This window comes from Brienomyrus brachyistius, chromosome 3 (genome assembly GCF_023856365.1).
Source record: "Brienomyrus brachyistius isolate T26 chromosome 3, BBRACH_0.4, whole genome shotgun sequence".
Classification (NCBI taxonomy): Eukaryota; Metazoa; Chordata; class Actinopteri; order Osteoglossiformes; family Mormyridae; genus Brienomyrus; species Brienomyrus brachyistius.
The window spans coordinates 34,286,034-34,301,398 of record NC_064535.1 but is presented as its reverse complement, the minus strand read 5'-3'; positions in this window follow the sequence as shown (position 1 = coordinate 34,301,398).

The following is a 15,365-nucleotide window of genomic DNA, read 5'->3' as shown; positions in this document are numbered from 1 at the left end:
AATGAAGGAGGCTGGGCCACCCTCAGGCAGGGGCGAGCTGGTGAATATCTAAAGATGCTTGGAGGCTCTCTCTGCCGACACCTCCGCTTTGGTTAAGTGCTTCTCCTTCCTGCCCCTGCAGACAGCTGGGCTTGCGATGATGTAACTAATGTCTGCTTTCTGAAAAACCTGCCCAACCTGTTGAGATGAGGCAGGATGAAGGGTCACTTAGCCACTCGCTTCTTAGAAATTATCCATGTATAAACTTTGAACTTGCTAAATAAAATTGAGGTGTGAGGGTTTGTGTCACAGTGGTGCTGATGTCTGAGGCTGTGTTGACTCACAGTGTCATCACTAAGGCTGACGGGCTCCCCAGAGTCCGTGTGTCTGACAGACTCCCTGAATTTGTCAGCCGTGTAAATGGCTTAACAGCGCAGCCCCAGTGCGAGTCCTGGCTGCTTCTTCATGACTGTAACCTCCAGGCCAAGTGCCAGGGTCCAGGAATGTCATTATCATGCGGAAAGGGCCGCTAGCAGCTCACTCAGGCTCAGTGTCGAGTGGGACGTCCTGCTTCCTGACACCAAGCGATCGGAGCAGAAAGGAGGCCACCAGAGCGGCCCAGGGAAACCAATCGGCACAGGCTGCCCTCCGGAGCAGCTCGATGTGCCAGTAATTAAAGCGAGCATTACACGCTGTATGGCAGAGCCATAAAACCTACAGCTTAGTGGGGAGATGGTGGAGGACAGGGTTTAGGCACCCAGCGCTGGGGAAATGCCGGGGGGCAAGAGCTGGGGATTCGGTGCTGGGGAGATGCCGGAAGACAGGAGCTGGGCGAAGGGCAGTGGGGAGATGGTCGAGGATTTGGGGCTGGGCGCAATGGCGAAGGACAGGGGCTGGACTCCGGGCAGTGGGGAGATGGCGAAGGATAGGAGCTGGGCGCTGGGCAGTGGGGAGATGCCGAAGGACATGAGCTGGTTGCCGGGCAGTGGGGAGATGGTGAAGGACATGGGGCTGGGCGCGATGGCGAAGGACGGGGCTGGGCGCCGGGCAGTGAGGAGATGACGAAGGATAGGTGCTGGGCACTGTGCATTTGGGAGATGGTGAAGGACAGGGGCTGGGCGCCGGGCAGTGGGGAGATGGCGAAGGACAGGGGCTGGGAGCCGGGCAATGGGGAGATGGTGAAGGACATGGGCTGGGCGCCGGGCAGTGGGGAGATGCTGAAGGATAGGAGCTGGGCGCTGGGCAGTGGGGAGATGGTGAAGGACAGGGGCTGTGTGCTGGGCAGTGGGGAGATGGCGAAGGACAGGGGCTGGGTGCCGTGCAGTAGGGAGATGGCGAAGGACAGGGGCTGTGTGCTGGGCACTGGGGAGATGGCGAAGGACAGGAGCTTGGTGCCGGGCAATGGGGAGATGGCGAAGGACAGGGGCTGGGCGCCCGGCAGAGGGGAGATGGTGAAGGACAGGGGCTGTGTGCTGGGCAGTGGGGAGATGGTGAAGGACAGGGGCTGGGCACCGGGCACTGGGGAGATGGCGAAGGACAGAAGCTTGGTGCCGGGCAGTGGGGAGATGGCGAAGGACAGGGGCTGGGCGCCGGGCACTGGGGAGATGGCGAAGGACAGGAGCTTGGTGCCGGGCAGTGGGGAGATGGCGAAGGACAGGGGCTGGGCGCCGGGCACTGGGGAGATGGCGAAGGACAGGGGCTGGGCGCTGGGCAGTGGGGACATGGCGAAGGACAGGGGCTGGACGCCGTGCAGTGGGGAGATGGCGAAGGACAGGGGCTGGGCGCCGGGCAGTGGGGAGATGGCGAAGGACAGGGGCTGGGCGCCGGGCAGTGGGGAGATGGCGAAGGATAGGGGCTGGGCGCCGGGCAGTGGGGTGATGGCGAAGGACAGGGGCTGGGCGCCGGGCAGTGGGGAGATGGTGAAGGACATGGGGCTGGGCGCGATGGCGAAGGACAGGGGCTGGGCGCCGGGCAGTGGGGAGATGACGAAGGATAGGTGCTGGGCACTGTGCATTTGGGAGATGGTGAAGGACAGGGGCTGGGCGCCGGGCAGTGGGGAGATGGCGAAGGACAGGGGCTGGGAGCCGGGCAATGGGGAGATGGTGAAGGACATGGGCTGGGCGCCGGGCAGTGGGGAGATGCTGAAGGATAGGAGCTGGGCGCTGGGCAGTGGGGAGATGGTGAAGGATAGGGGCTGGGCCCTGGGTAGTGGGGAGATGGTGAAGGACAGGGGCTGTGTGCTGGGCAGTGGGGAGATGGCGAAGGACAGGGGCTGGGTGCCGTGCAGTAGGGAGATGGCGAAGGACAGGGGCTGTGTGCTGGGCACTGGGGAGATGGCGAAGGACAGGAGCTTGGTGCCGGGCAATGGGGAGATGGCGAAGGACAGGGGCTGGGTGCCGTGCAGTAGGGAGATGGCGAAGGACAGGGGCTGTGTGCTGGGCAGTGGGGAGATGGCGAAGGACAGGGGCTGGGCGCCCGGCAGAGGGGAGATGGTGAAGGACAGGGGCTGTGTGCTGGGCAGTGGGGAGATGGTGAAGGACAGGGGCTGGGCACCGGGCACTGGGGAGATGGCGAAGGACAGAAGCTTGGTGCCGGGCAGTGGGGAGATGGCGAAGGACAGGGGCTGGGCGCCGGGCACTGGGGAGATGGCGAAGGACAGGAGCTTGGTGCCGGGCAGTGGGGAGATGGCGAAGGACAGGGGCTGGGCGCCGGGCACTGGGGAGATGGCGAAGGACAGGGGCTGGGCGCTGGGCAGTGGGGACATGGCGAAGGACAGGGGCTGGACGCCGTGCAGTGGGGAGATGGCGAAGGACAGGGGCTGGGCGCCGGGCAGTGGGGAGATGGCGAAGGACAGGGGCTGGGCGCCGGGCAGTGGGGAGATGGCGAAGGATAGGGGCTGGGCGCCGGGCAGTGGGGTGATGGCGAAGGACAGGGGCTGGGCGCCGGGCAGTGGGGAGATGGTGAAGGACATGGGGCTGGGCGCAATGGCGAAGGACAGGGGCTGGACTCCGGGCAGTGGGGAGATGGCGAAGGATAGGAGCTGGGCGCTGGGCAGTGGGGAGATGCCGAAGGACATGGGCTGGTTGCCGGGCAGTGGGGAGATGGTGAAGGACATGGGGCTGGGCGCGATGGCGAAGGACAGGGGCTGGGCGCCGGGCAGTGGGGAGATGACGAAGGATAGGTGCTGGGCACTGTGCAGTTGGGAGATGGTGAAGGACAGGGGCTGTGCGCCGGGCAGTGGGGAGATGGCGAAGGACATGGGCTGGTTGCCGGGCAGTGGGGAGATGGTGAAGGACATGGGGCTGGGCGCGATGGCGAAGGACAGGGGCTGGGCGCCGGGCACTGGGGAGATGGCGAAGGACAGGAGCTTGGTGCCGGGCAATGGGGAGATGGCGAAGGACAGGGGCTGGGCGCCGGGCACTGGGGAGATGGCGAAGGACAGGGGCTGGGCGCTGGGCAGTGGGGACATGGCGAAGGACAGGGGCTGGACGCCGTGCAGTGGGGAGATGGCGAAGGACAGGGGCTGGGCGCCGGGCAGTGGGGTGATGGCGAAGGACAGGGGCTGGGCGCCGGGCAGTGGGGAGATGGCGAAGGACAGGGGCTGGGCACCAGGTAGTGGGGTGATGGCGAAGGACAGGGGCTGGGCGCCGGGCAGTGGGGTGATGGCGAAGGACAGGGGCTGGGCGCCGGGCAGTGGGGTGATGGCGAAGGACAGGGGCTGGGCGCCGGGCAGTGGGGAGATGGCGAAGGACAGGGGCTGGTCGCCGGGCAGTGGGGAGATGGCGAAGGACAGGGGCTGGGCGCCGGGCAGTGGGGAGATGGCGAAGGATAGGGGCTGGGCACTTGGCGCTTAACCTTGGCTCGTATAACCATTTCCGGCACCTTCTCCAAGCCTGTATAATGTCAGCATGCGGCAGCCCACCGGTTGACCCCTGCGATTGGCTTTCTGTACGTATCTGTGTGCTTGTGGCCCAAACATCCATCCCCCGGCTTCACGCTTCTAAATCGGTGGCTGCTGAGATAATAAGGACTTTGTTGCTGGCCGGTGTGGTGGCAGCAAAAGGGCCCTTTGTCCCATCAGCCGGGGTGACAGTCGCAGCAGCTTCCTTTGTGCTGCTTTCGGCTCCGTCAGGCTCGCCCCCCCCCCCCCCCCGGCAGTGGCGGGGCCCAAAGAGCTGTGTTTAGCCATGAGGTTGGCGAGAGACGGGGGCTGAATGGAGCAGGGCGCCCCCCCGGAACGCTGCTGCTTTGCAAAGGCAGCCCTCCCCGCCAGCTCTCTTTGGGAAGTTAGCGTGTGTTGACTCCAGACTTTCCTCTCACACCGCGAGTCCATCTGTTCACGCTGCAGTCGTGTTATCCCAGGGGGGAGGGGGGTTCCACTTCCAAAAACAGTTTTTTTTTTACGTTAAACAGAGCAGTTGTGTTGTTGTACGATTTACACGGTGCCCGGTTTCTCTATTTTGAAAGATATGCTTCATTCACGGAGGAGACCAACTGACTTCTGGAGGAAGTTTCTTTTTGAGGTGGGGGAGGGATTCGAACCCCTTCATCGTATGAATGATGGGCCAGCTGATGAGCTGCGCTTTTCCGTTCCTCATTGGCTAACCAGCTACGCAAGACCAGCAATCATCATCATGATGAAGAGGAATATGACAGCTAAGTAAACGGGAGGGCACTTCCTAGGGGTTATGGGCAGCCTCTGTGTGTGGTGGGGCGGGGGAGGGGTGCTTGGCTTGCTCTTCATCTCTATATCTTTCACAATATCCATACCCCATGATAAAATCCCACCGATTGAGACGAGAGGCGGCCGTCTCCCGGGGGAGGTGGGCAGCTTCTCCACAGATGCATGTCCCCCCAGGGCACACCCCAGGTGTCTGGCCGTCCTTTTTCGTTTTGAAACAAGGCGTTTCTGCGGCTCCCTGCAGATTCGTTTCTGCTCTAAACCCAAAGGCAGAGTTTCAGTGCATTTTTTGGGCCAAAAATGAAGGCTAGCAGATTTGAATTTCAATGTCTTGACCCTCAAAATGTGAGTAATTGCTCACATACTAAACACAGCTGGGATACAATGTGTGCCTGTGCAGGTGGGTGCACGGACCCTTTTCCTTTCCATTTAATTTCCATCCGACAGTGAGGAATACGTGGGGGGGGGCACTGAGTAATATGGGGATTCACACCTGTAGGGTGCAGGTCTCAGTCTGGCAGGGCCACGTGTCATTTGCCAGCGTTGCTGTTGGCTACGTCCACTGCTGCCGGGGACCTGGCCTGCGAGCTCGTGGGTGGGAGCATGTGATAGACAGACCCCCCCCCCCCCCCAGCAGCGTACGGCAAGGGCTCACTGCTCTCCCTGGCTCAGACTCTGAGTCATTGCAGCTGGGCTGAAAGTGAGCAGATGATGTGACACATGCTCCATGACATTGCAGGCATGGGGGCCTGTGGTCTCACTTCAGGTTTCAGTCTGGAGCCTGTAGGCCTCACTTCAGGTTTCAGTCTGGAGCCTGTAGGCCTCACTTCAGGTTTCAGTCTGGAGCCTGTAGGCCTCACTTCAGGTTTCAGTCTGGAGCCTGTAGGCCTCACTTCAGGTTTCAGTCTGGAGCCTGTAGGCCTCACTTCAGGTTTCAGTCTGGAGCCTGTAGGTCTCACTTCAGGTTTCAGTTTGGAGCCTGTAGGCCTCATTTCAGGTTTCAGTCTGGAGCCTCTGTTCTCCTACTCCACTTAACCCCCCCTCCCAGCCCACACTCGCCCATCTTCTCCTTCCTTGATCAGACTGCTTTTATCCATTTCACTTAAAAAAAAAAAACACTGCATATCTCAGCCTTCATTAGTTGCCGGTCATACTAGCCCTCCAAAGCTTATTAAATATTACCTTCCCATTCCCTGGCATACATCGGCTGCCCTGGAATCCTGACAATTCCTTTGACGTATCCGGCTGTACGGTCAGATTTTTCTATCTAACAGGCTTTTTCCGTCCAACCTGCCCCCATGGGGGGGGGGGGGGGGGGGGGCAGCAGCTCTGCCAGGCGAGGCTTCACTTTTTAAACACTTTTTTTTTTTCAAAAAAACAACCATCACGCCGATCTCTTACCACTCCTTCCATACTGGTGATGTCCTGTTTACCAGTTTGCTGCCTGTGGTTGAGTCTTTCCAGTGGCATAAACCATGCTGAGGGGCTCTCTGCTTGCATTCAGAAGAGGTGATTCAGGAACTTTCCAGGTTCTTCAGATGACAATGTGGAAGGGAGAGGCTATGGTAGATATGGTAGTGCGGTCCCTGGAGTTCCGAACCCCACACAGTTCCTCTTCTGTTTTATGCAGACTGCTCAGACACGCCCCCTGCTGGTGGACCTTCTCTCTGACCTTCGTCCATGAAGATGCCCCTTTCTGACATGGCCCACAGGGAGCACCGTATCCCCGGAGAGCCACCGGATAATTCAGCTGGGCTTCCTCTGCTCCGTTTTTGTCAAGCGATTCCCCGTGGAGCAGGCATCTGCCGATTCTCAAGCGGGGGCCGCCTCAGGGGCCCCTCCTGCTGGGCCCTAGAGCCAGACCAAGCCTGGGAGGAGGAGAGAATCATAAGGCACACAGACACACACGGGCATACACATACAGGTGCACAGACAGACAGGCGTAAAGGCAAAGACACACTTACACGCACAGGCATACACACAAACACTCAGAGACACACACACACACACAAACAGGCACACACACACAAACATACAGACAGACAGACGCAAAGGCAAACACACACACACAGGCATACACACACACAAACCCATATCTTAACTTGAACTTGTTGGGCATTTTTAATTTTTCGATTGCAGTCACAGATTTTTCTAAATTAAGTTTCCATGTGTTAGGACCAAAAAATGGTCCCAAAAATGTAAAAAAAAAACACACTGTGGGGCCATTTGGTTATGAAGCAGGAGTGCTATCCCTCTGTCTGGTAGTGTACTGTGAATTTATGAAGTTGGCGTGATTATTGCTCTGGAGTATACGCCTGAAGGCTTAGTAATGTTAAATAGTTTGTCATCTCGCACTTAAGTGGAGTAAGCGAGTGTTTTTTGAATCCCTTCATGACCGTTACCACAACTAGCTCATAATCTTGCTCGTAAATTTACTAGGGCTCCGACTCACTAGCTATTTTCTGCGTCGTTCTTGATTTGAGCTTTTGAGACAGTTTGGACAACATGATAATGATGATAAAATAATAATAGGTCAATAATACAATATAAAACTATAATGTAGGCTGTCACGATCACGCCGGAGATAAGCGGCGATCGTGCGGGTAAGGAGCAGGCAGGCAAGCGGGATACGGGAAAACGGGGTTTTAATAAGGATAAGCGGGTCAGGGAACACTGGACGGCAACAGACATCAGGAAACATCAATGACGGACAAGGGAAACCGGGGAGACCAGGACTTAAATACACAGGACTAATCAAAGTAACTAGACAAAGCTGGAGACGATCAGGGAAATACACGTGGGTAATCAGGGGGCGTGGCACACACGAGGAGCGGACGAGCCGGGTATGACAGTAGGCTATATCAATTAGTGGGAAAAGTGCTCATTTTTTGACACCATGTAGAACTGGACTGAGAAAGGCCTTCAAATCCAAATACAAGTTAACTGTATAAAATTGGTTGAAAACAGGATGCAGAATCGGAATTAAAATTTGAATTTAAGGAAGAGGAATTAAAATGGAATTGAATTCACAAAAGTTGCTATACATAGTGTAGCTGGAGGTGTAAAAATACAGTTTAATATTTCAATTTGAACTACAGATAAATATGTTAAAAAACACACAGTATTTACTGATGCCCCCCTGTTTGGTACCTGCCCGAAAAGTCTATGCATGTCACTGCAGTTCAGAATGCCACATTTGTCATGTCACCTATAATGAATAACTAATTTAACTGTCATTTTGTGGAAGAGCACTTCATGCTGTCATACAGGTAACCCTTCACGAGCCTGTCCATCTGACAGCCCACGGACACTCACACGAAAAGCTAATGCAGGTGAATCTCCTCGCAAATGCTAACAGAGATCAGTCGCTAAATATGCAAAAAACAAACAAACATTTGCCCATGGAAAAAGATTTAGAGGGCCAACATAATCCAAGGTTATATTGTTAGGATAGGCTAAAGCATGCAAAAAAATGCAGCTTTCTGAACAAAGGGGAACTTTATTATGAACAGAACTCAAAAAGAACTAGAAACCAAAGAGACCAGGGGTCTAAACAAAGGCAGGGAAGCAATACTAAAAAGTCAACTTAACTTTGACTGAACATGAGGAAATGCCTCAATGTAAATAACAAACTAATAATTTTCAGCGACTGGAATGTGAAGAAACACAATGAAGGTAGAAGTGCTTTGTTTTCTTTCCCATCACGGCCTCGTCACCGTGTGCCAGCGGCTGTAGTTTTGCTGAGCTGCAGTTTCTGGGTTCTTAACTGAAGTCATTAGCCGTGGCTGTTGGGGACTCCCACTATCTCCTTAAATGTAAGTAAAACATGCAATGTAGGGCCCTGACAAATATGACATGGGCAGTTCTTTGTGAATGTTGGGAACACTAGTTGAAAAGGAGCTGGTGGACAATAATTAGCCAATAGCTTGTTTTCAAATAAACAAAAGTCATGCTTACTAAGTAAGCATGCATCTCCAAAAGCCCTGTTGCTTAATCTGCGGTAGATAGCACTGTTTCAGAAGCTGCACGTCCAACGTTAAATGACAGGACACAGCCTGCGCTGTCTGCGGAGCGGCCAAGGTGCTGTTTACAGTGCGCTCTCTGACGGACGTCCGTCTGCCACACAGAGTCCTTGCTGAGTCTCTCAAGAGACCCGATCCGAGCCTCCTTGACCCAGTTGGATGTAATTGGTTTAGGAAGTCTCTCCCAGCCCTGATCATGTAAGACGAAGCTTAATGAAAATATCTCCGCAGTCAGAGTGCCATTATTGCTTCATAACTCAAATTATTAGATGAACAGCTGTGCCGTGAACCTACAGAACATGAAAGTGTCCCAACGGGCCAGAACAGCCGAGTCAGGTGTCGGTTATTTTCCGAATGAATCATAACGTTTTCAGGAGAGCCGGTGCTCACAGGGACCAGCGTTGCGATTCCATCCCGCGGTAGACCTGCTGCTGTGGGTGGACCTTCTCAAGCTGTATGCTTGGCAAGCTTGTATCAATGCAGAAAAACAGTGTGCATCTTAGGGGACCCTGTCCTGCACTTCATCAAGGATGCACTCAGGCACCAGTCTAAGCTGTCCCATGGGCTTAGCCAGTGAGCGCTCAGACACTGATTGCTAGCTTCAAACGAAAGACTGTCAGCCAGGTATCCATGGAAATTTCTGGGTCCCGTTTAGCCTCTATGTCCTGGATGCCGCCCAAATCCTGCCGCTAGGTACATCTCACTGTGAAATGAGTGTTATGTATTCGGAATGATGCGTTCTGCCAGGAGGGTAAGCATGACTATATATGGTATATATACATACGTGAAAATCAGTCATTTATTTCTCCTCTAATAAAGTTTTCAGTTTCTGCTTTAGTAGCTTGGTAAACAGGAGGCTAGAGGCTAGATATATCAGATTAGGATTTGGGGCATTGAGTGTAGAGTTTTGTTGATTTTTTTTTGAGTCGTGGGATTTGGATTTTGTTTTGAGCTGATGGGATTTGGCTTTTCAGGAGACTGTCATTCTCTGTGATCCATTCCTCAGCCAGAACCAAACTGGGCCATGAGGCTGGTCCTTCTGGTCCTGGTGAAACTCACTCACCGCATTCCTCATTTTATGAATGTTTTCGGTTGAGTTGTGTGGTCTTGTTGATTTTACTTTCCTTAGGTTTTCATTGATCTCCTCCAGACTTCAGTCTCCTCCAGGTATTGGTCTCCTCCAGGCTTCGGTTTCTTCCTGGCTTCAGTCTCCTCCTGACTTCAGTCTCCTCCAGGCTTCAATCTCCTCCAGGCTTCAGTCTCCTCCAGGCTTCGATCTCCTCCAGGCTTTGGTCTCCTCCTGGCTTCAGTCTCCTCCAGGGTTTGGTCTCCTCCTGACTGTAGAGTAAAAATATGTATGCAAAAAACCAGCAAATTCATTTATGACTCTGTAAATATTTTATATCTTGATCTCATTGAACCTCATTATCAGACCCCTCTGTCTTGAAGAGCCTCCAAGACAAGCCACTGTCTTTTAGGAGTAGCTCTGAGTTTCCCGCAGCATTTTCTGTACTATCTGTTTTTGTAGTGAGACCTGACCTGTCTTGGGGGTGATGTCTGCCTCAGTGGGTAGGATTCTGAACGGAAGGTTGCCAGTTCAAATCCCCCTTCTGCACCTGAACCAGAGCCTTGTCCCCCACTACTGACCCAGCTTTGTGATGAAAGTCTCTGGCAGATAAATAAAAGGTCATAATGTAGACAGACTCCCGAGGGAGATGTGATGGTGAGTTTGAAGCAACTGGTGAGGAGTGTGTAAGTGTAAGCGAGTTTCTCAAAGATGGGAGCTGGAGGGTGGGGCTCCCACATGCTGCTCTGCTCTTTTCCACCATTTTAATTAGATGTAAGGATGGAGAGATGAGGGATGAGTGTGTGTCTGGCTCAGGTGTCGAGTCAGCGGTCGATGGTGGGGGGGGCGCTATCTTTTCGGCTACGAAACAGTTTTCAACAGCTTGATAATTATCCAGGCTAATTACAGCCCTTTCCACACAGCTTGCTGTTATCCAACAGCCACCCCCCCCCCCCCACCCCTCCACTCCGCTCACTCCGACCCTCTTTTTTTGGCAGCATGCAGGACGCCCCCGATCTTCGTGCGGACCTGGAGCCCCTATGGCTGGCAGCATGGTGTGATTTAGGGTGAAAGTTTAATGACTTTACTGTGGTAAGCAGAGCTGCAGGACCCAGTCCAGACCCGCTTCGGTGCCACTTCAGGGCCGACAGTGTGTTGACGTTCTCATTTTGTGGGCCTGCAGAAACTCGCAGGTTCACCATCTGAGCTTTAAGGAATTTTACTGAGAATGGAGAGTCCCGTCAGATGACAGCAGCACTGCACCTCTGGTTGGTTTCAGGCAGAATCTTTGTTTTGAGGCTCTCCAGTTATTCCTGAATAAACCTGAACTTTTAATATTAAAATCAATTTTATGGCGTTCAGGAAGTCGAACATACACCCTTGGTCTGCTCCGTTTTCCGGCAGCTTCCCCTTGAATAAATCATTGGCAGTAAGGTTCTGGGCACATTGGACCCCACAGGAGGGTCCGCTAACCTGCGGACCTTACCCACCGCCCGCAGGAGATGACCCAACACACACCGGATGGTGTTGGTGGACATGCAGTACCTTTGCTAATTTCCTGTATGTGAATCGCTCACGATGAAGGTTCAGCCTCAGATCTCGTTCAGCTCACAGATTATTACAGCTCTGAACAAATAAAGAGTGAAAGTTCACAGAAAGTGACAAAGAGACAAAGGGTGAATAAGCAGAGACAGGACCTTAATGTCCACAGTGCCTGAGAGTGATAGAGCGTCTCACCTTTTGAGGGAAACATTTTAAGAGCCAATGAGCTGAGGAATGGCTCCATGGGTTACATTTCTGTGTCTGTGTCTCTGTCTGGAAGGTCTCAGGTTCAAATCCTGTGTTCAGCAGAGTAGAGGTACCTCTGTTGGCCCTTCACCCCTTGAAAAATAGGTAAATGGGTGACCCTGTGCTCAGACCCCAACCTTCACTCTCACCTCTATATGTGTGTCTCTGTGGAGAGCATGACGGGATATGTGACAGCTGAAGCATTCCTGTCTGTATGTTTCCATACAAAAGCCAAATACAGATTCATTTCATTCTGTTCCATTGTCACAGCATATCTATTCACTCGGTTTTGAAAGATAGTTATAATTGCAGAAATTCCTCCGGTGTGAGGAAGCACTCTGTAGTAAGGTGATTATATAAGTATGTCACTGAGGACTGATTTGGTGAGCAAAGCAGGTGGATTTTCTTTGTCACTAAAGTGAAATATTTTAGGCATGGTGCAGGTCAGAGGCACGCACAGAGCCGCTGAGGGGGCACGGTGCAGGTTAGAGGCACGCACAGAGCCGCTGAGGAGGCACGGTGCAGGTTAGAGGCACGTACAGAGCCGCTGAGGGGGTACGGTGCAGGTTAGAGGCACGCACAGAGCCGCTGAGGGGGCACGGTGCAGGTTGGAGGCACGCACAGAGCCGCTGAGGGGGCACGGTGCAGGTTAGAGGCACGCACAGAGCCGCTGAGGGGGCACGGTGCAGGTTAGAGGCACGCACAGAGCCGCTGAGGGGGCACGGTGCAGGTTAGAGGCACGCACAGAGCCGCTGAGGGGGCACGGTGCAGGTTAGAGGCACGCACAGAGCCGCTGAGGGGGCACGGTGCAGGTTAGAGGCACGCACAGAGCCGCTGAGGGGGCACGGTGCAGGTTAGAGGCACGCACAGAGTGTGGGGGCACGGTGCAGGTTAGAGGCACACACAGAGCCACTGAGTATGCGAAGGTACACTTTGCTCTGCTTCCCACAAGCCCCCACGATGCCCCTGCTGCCTGCGTCGATGGGCTCTGACTCACCCCGCAGACAGACAGAGAAATGACCACTGTGTCTAGTGCTTGGGGATTGGATGCTCTGCTTTTACACATTTGAAAAAGTATATCCTATTGGCATTTGGTGAGTGAGAGCAGTGCGAGGAACTGCCGACCGATGCGCAATACTCACTGCTTTCTCCCGAGGGGGTGATCGTCTCAATTCCCATTCCCTCTCTCATGTGTCTGCCTCTCCCTGTCCGCATGTGTGCCACCTTACCCTAAACATATTTGGGTGAACTGGTATCTCCAAACCCCCTACTGCATCCCTGTCTGGTTAGAGTTCAGTGACTGAATGTGTCCTCTGATAGACTGAGACCCTTTACTGGATAACCATATATGGAAACTTGAGTGATGGATGTATATTAATCCAGCTGTAGCTCCTGTAATTGTTTTGCTGCTCATGATGGTAAGTGCAGCTATATTTCCATCCATCGATCTTCTTGCTGCTCTATTCAATTGTCCTGAAAATAAATGATTATATCGGCATTAGTCATATGTATCAGTACATAGGAGTGTGTGTATAAACATCCATTCATCCATCCATCTATCCATCCATCCATCCATCCACCCTTCTTCCAACCGCTGACCTTGGTCGACCAATGGTTGTTTCTGTCTTGGATGTCATGTCCTGCTGACTGTACTGATCTCTGTAACTGCATATATCATTGACACTGAGTTGTAACAGAAATTGGATTCCTAAAGCTCTGTTTTATCTCATGATTAGTTATCTTAGCTCCACGATGCTCACTCTTCTCGAGAGAGTGAAAATTACAGTAGCTGTAAAATCCACACTGACGCCAAGGCAAAGCCCCATAGTATCAGGTTCAACGTTGGGGTAGCTGTGCTGTTTTGTACCATTTTGTCTCTGTAAGGTAGTGTATATATTATTTATTCAGACACTATGTTCTCCGCGCTGACCATTTTATATCATTGGTGGTGGTGGTGGTGGTGGGGGGGGGGGGTTGGAGCCCCACTTGGAAGCCCTCTGCTATCAGCCCAAATGGAGGGAACTGGCAGGGAACAGGACGTGGGGGGGGCACAGCGAAAGGCCGCTTAAATGTTGGCTCAGTGGAGTCAGGAAGAGAGAGCGTCCAGATTTAGACTGAGACTGGTAATTAGGCGAGCTGGCTTAGCGAGTTGGGCTTCACGGGGTCTGGCTGTGGGCCCATCATCCCGGGAGGGTTGGGGGAGGGGGGGGGCGTATTTCTGCCTGAAATATGAATATAATAAATCAAAGCTCGCATTCAGTATGAGTTTTCTGTGCTATTGTAGCGGGATCATTGCTGCTAATTGTGAAACACATTCCCGTATTCTGGGTCAATGTGCAGAAATTCAATCATGCAATGACGACACCCCCACTTTAGGTCTCCCCTGCCGTGGATAGCACCGGGGGGAGGCGGGATTTCGACCAGCAGTAGAATGCGCTCCACAGGAGCGTGACGCACATGGGGCTAACAGACACACGCTGATGGGCGCAGTCTCACACCGTTCCAGCGGAGGGGCGTAAATACCAGACCGGGGCTCCATATGACACTGGAGATGTGATGCTGGCGATGTGACATGGCTCGTCAATCCAGTGAGACCGCGTCTCCTTTCTTATTTAAAGAGACACAGAGCTCTTCTACTCAAGCCCAGTAGAGAGTGCTCGCTCTGTCCTCCTGACCTTAATGTAGACATTTGCTATCTGTCCACTCTCACTCATAGAAGCAGTAGTTGTCCTCCACCTAATCATCCTGAAGCATAAAATATGACATCATCCTAGGCTTCTCTTCAGCAAGCTACCGAAAGAGGCAAAGCCCCACCATGCATTCGGCTGAAAGTTCTTTCTTGAAAACAAGGAGACTATCCTTGAAGCATTTCTTTTGGCAGTTTGTCCAGCTCGAGTCGCTGAGTCAGCCGTTCCCCCCAGCCCAGTCCTCGGCCCTCTATTCAATATAATACAGCAGATCTGTACTACAGTCCGCTCACTATCAGATGCACCCTGTTCAGCTTCACCCCTACTACCTGTCGTCTCCAAATGGGACAGGCTCTGACTGAAATAGGGGACTTGCCAGAAAATATTCCCACCCCCACAGGTGAAGCGGTGCTTTGTTGTCTAACAGCAGCTGGCGGCAACACTGCCCCCTCCTGCTCATTCTATTAGTGTACCTCTCTTTGTTTTTTTTTTAATTCCAGGGTCGTTTTAGCCTTACGGCTTCAACAACAATAATTCATTAGCATGTTCAGATGAAATGTCCTCTTGTCTCATTGTTTCAAATGTTCATTATTCAAATCTAGGGATACAATTGCCCTCTCCAGTATGAAAATCTGAGCAGTATGAAAGCCGGTTACTATAGAAACACGGAGTTTCCGCCGAACAGGCTGTTCATTAGCCACTAGATGTTTCTGGTCAGGCATGCCCAGTTGCTCACGGTAATGCTAGCTTGAGGCCTACAGAGCCCCCCCAGACCTTGAGGCAGACGCAAGGTAGAAGACGTCATCACAAGCTGGCCAGGTGGGTAGTTGACACAACTCGGGTGCTTCTCAATTCCAAGAACGTAAAGATTTGCAGTCTTGGCAAGAGCAACTTGCCTCCAAAGAATGAACTTAGGATGCAATGAATCATGGGATTGTTCTCATTTGGCAAGGATGCAACTGATGTACCCTTGATATTTGGGGCAGGAAAAACAATGACATCTTGGGATTTTTACTTCTGAAATGTTTCTTGATATGTGTTCTCGCATACCCATTTTAAGTTATCTTCCACTGCAGAAGACCAGTTATAATGCTAAGAACAGAAGTAGAGAGGACAGTAAAAGTCATCACCCAATGGAAATC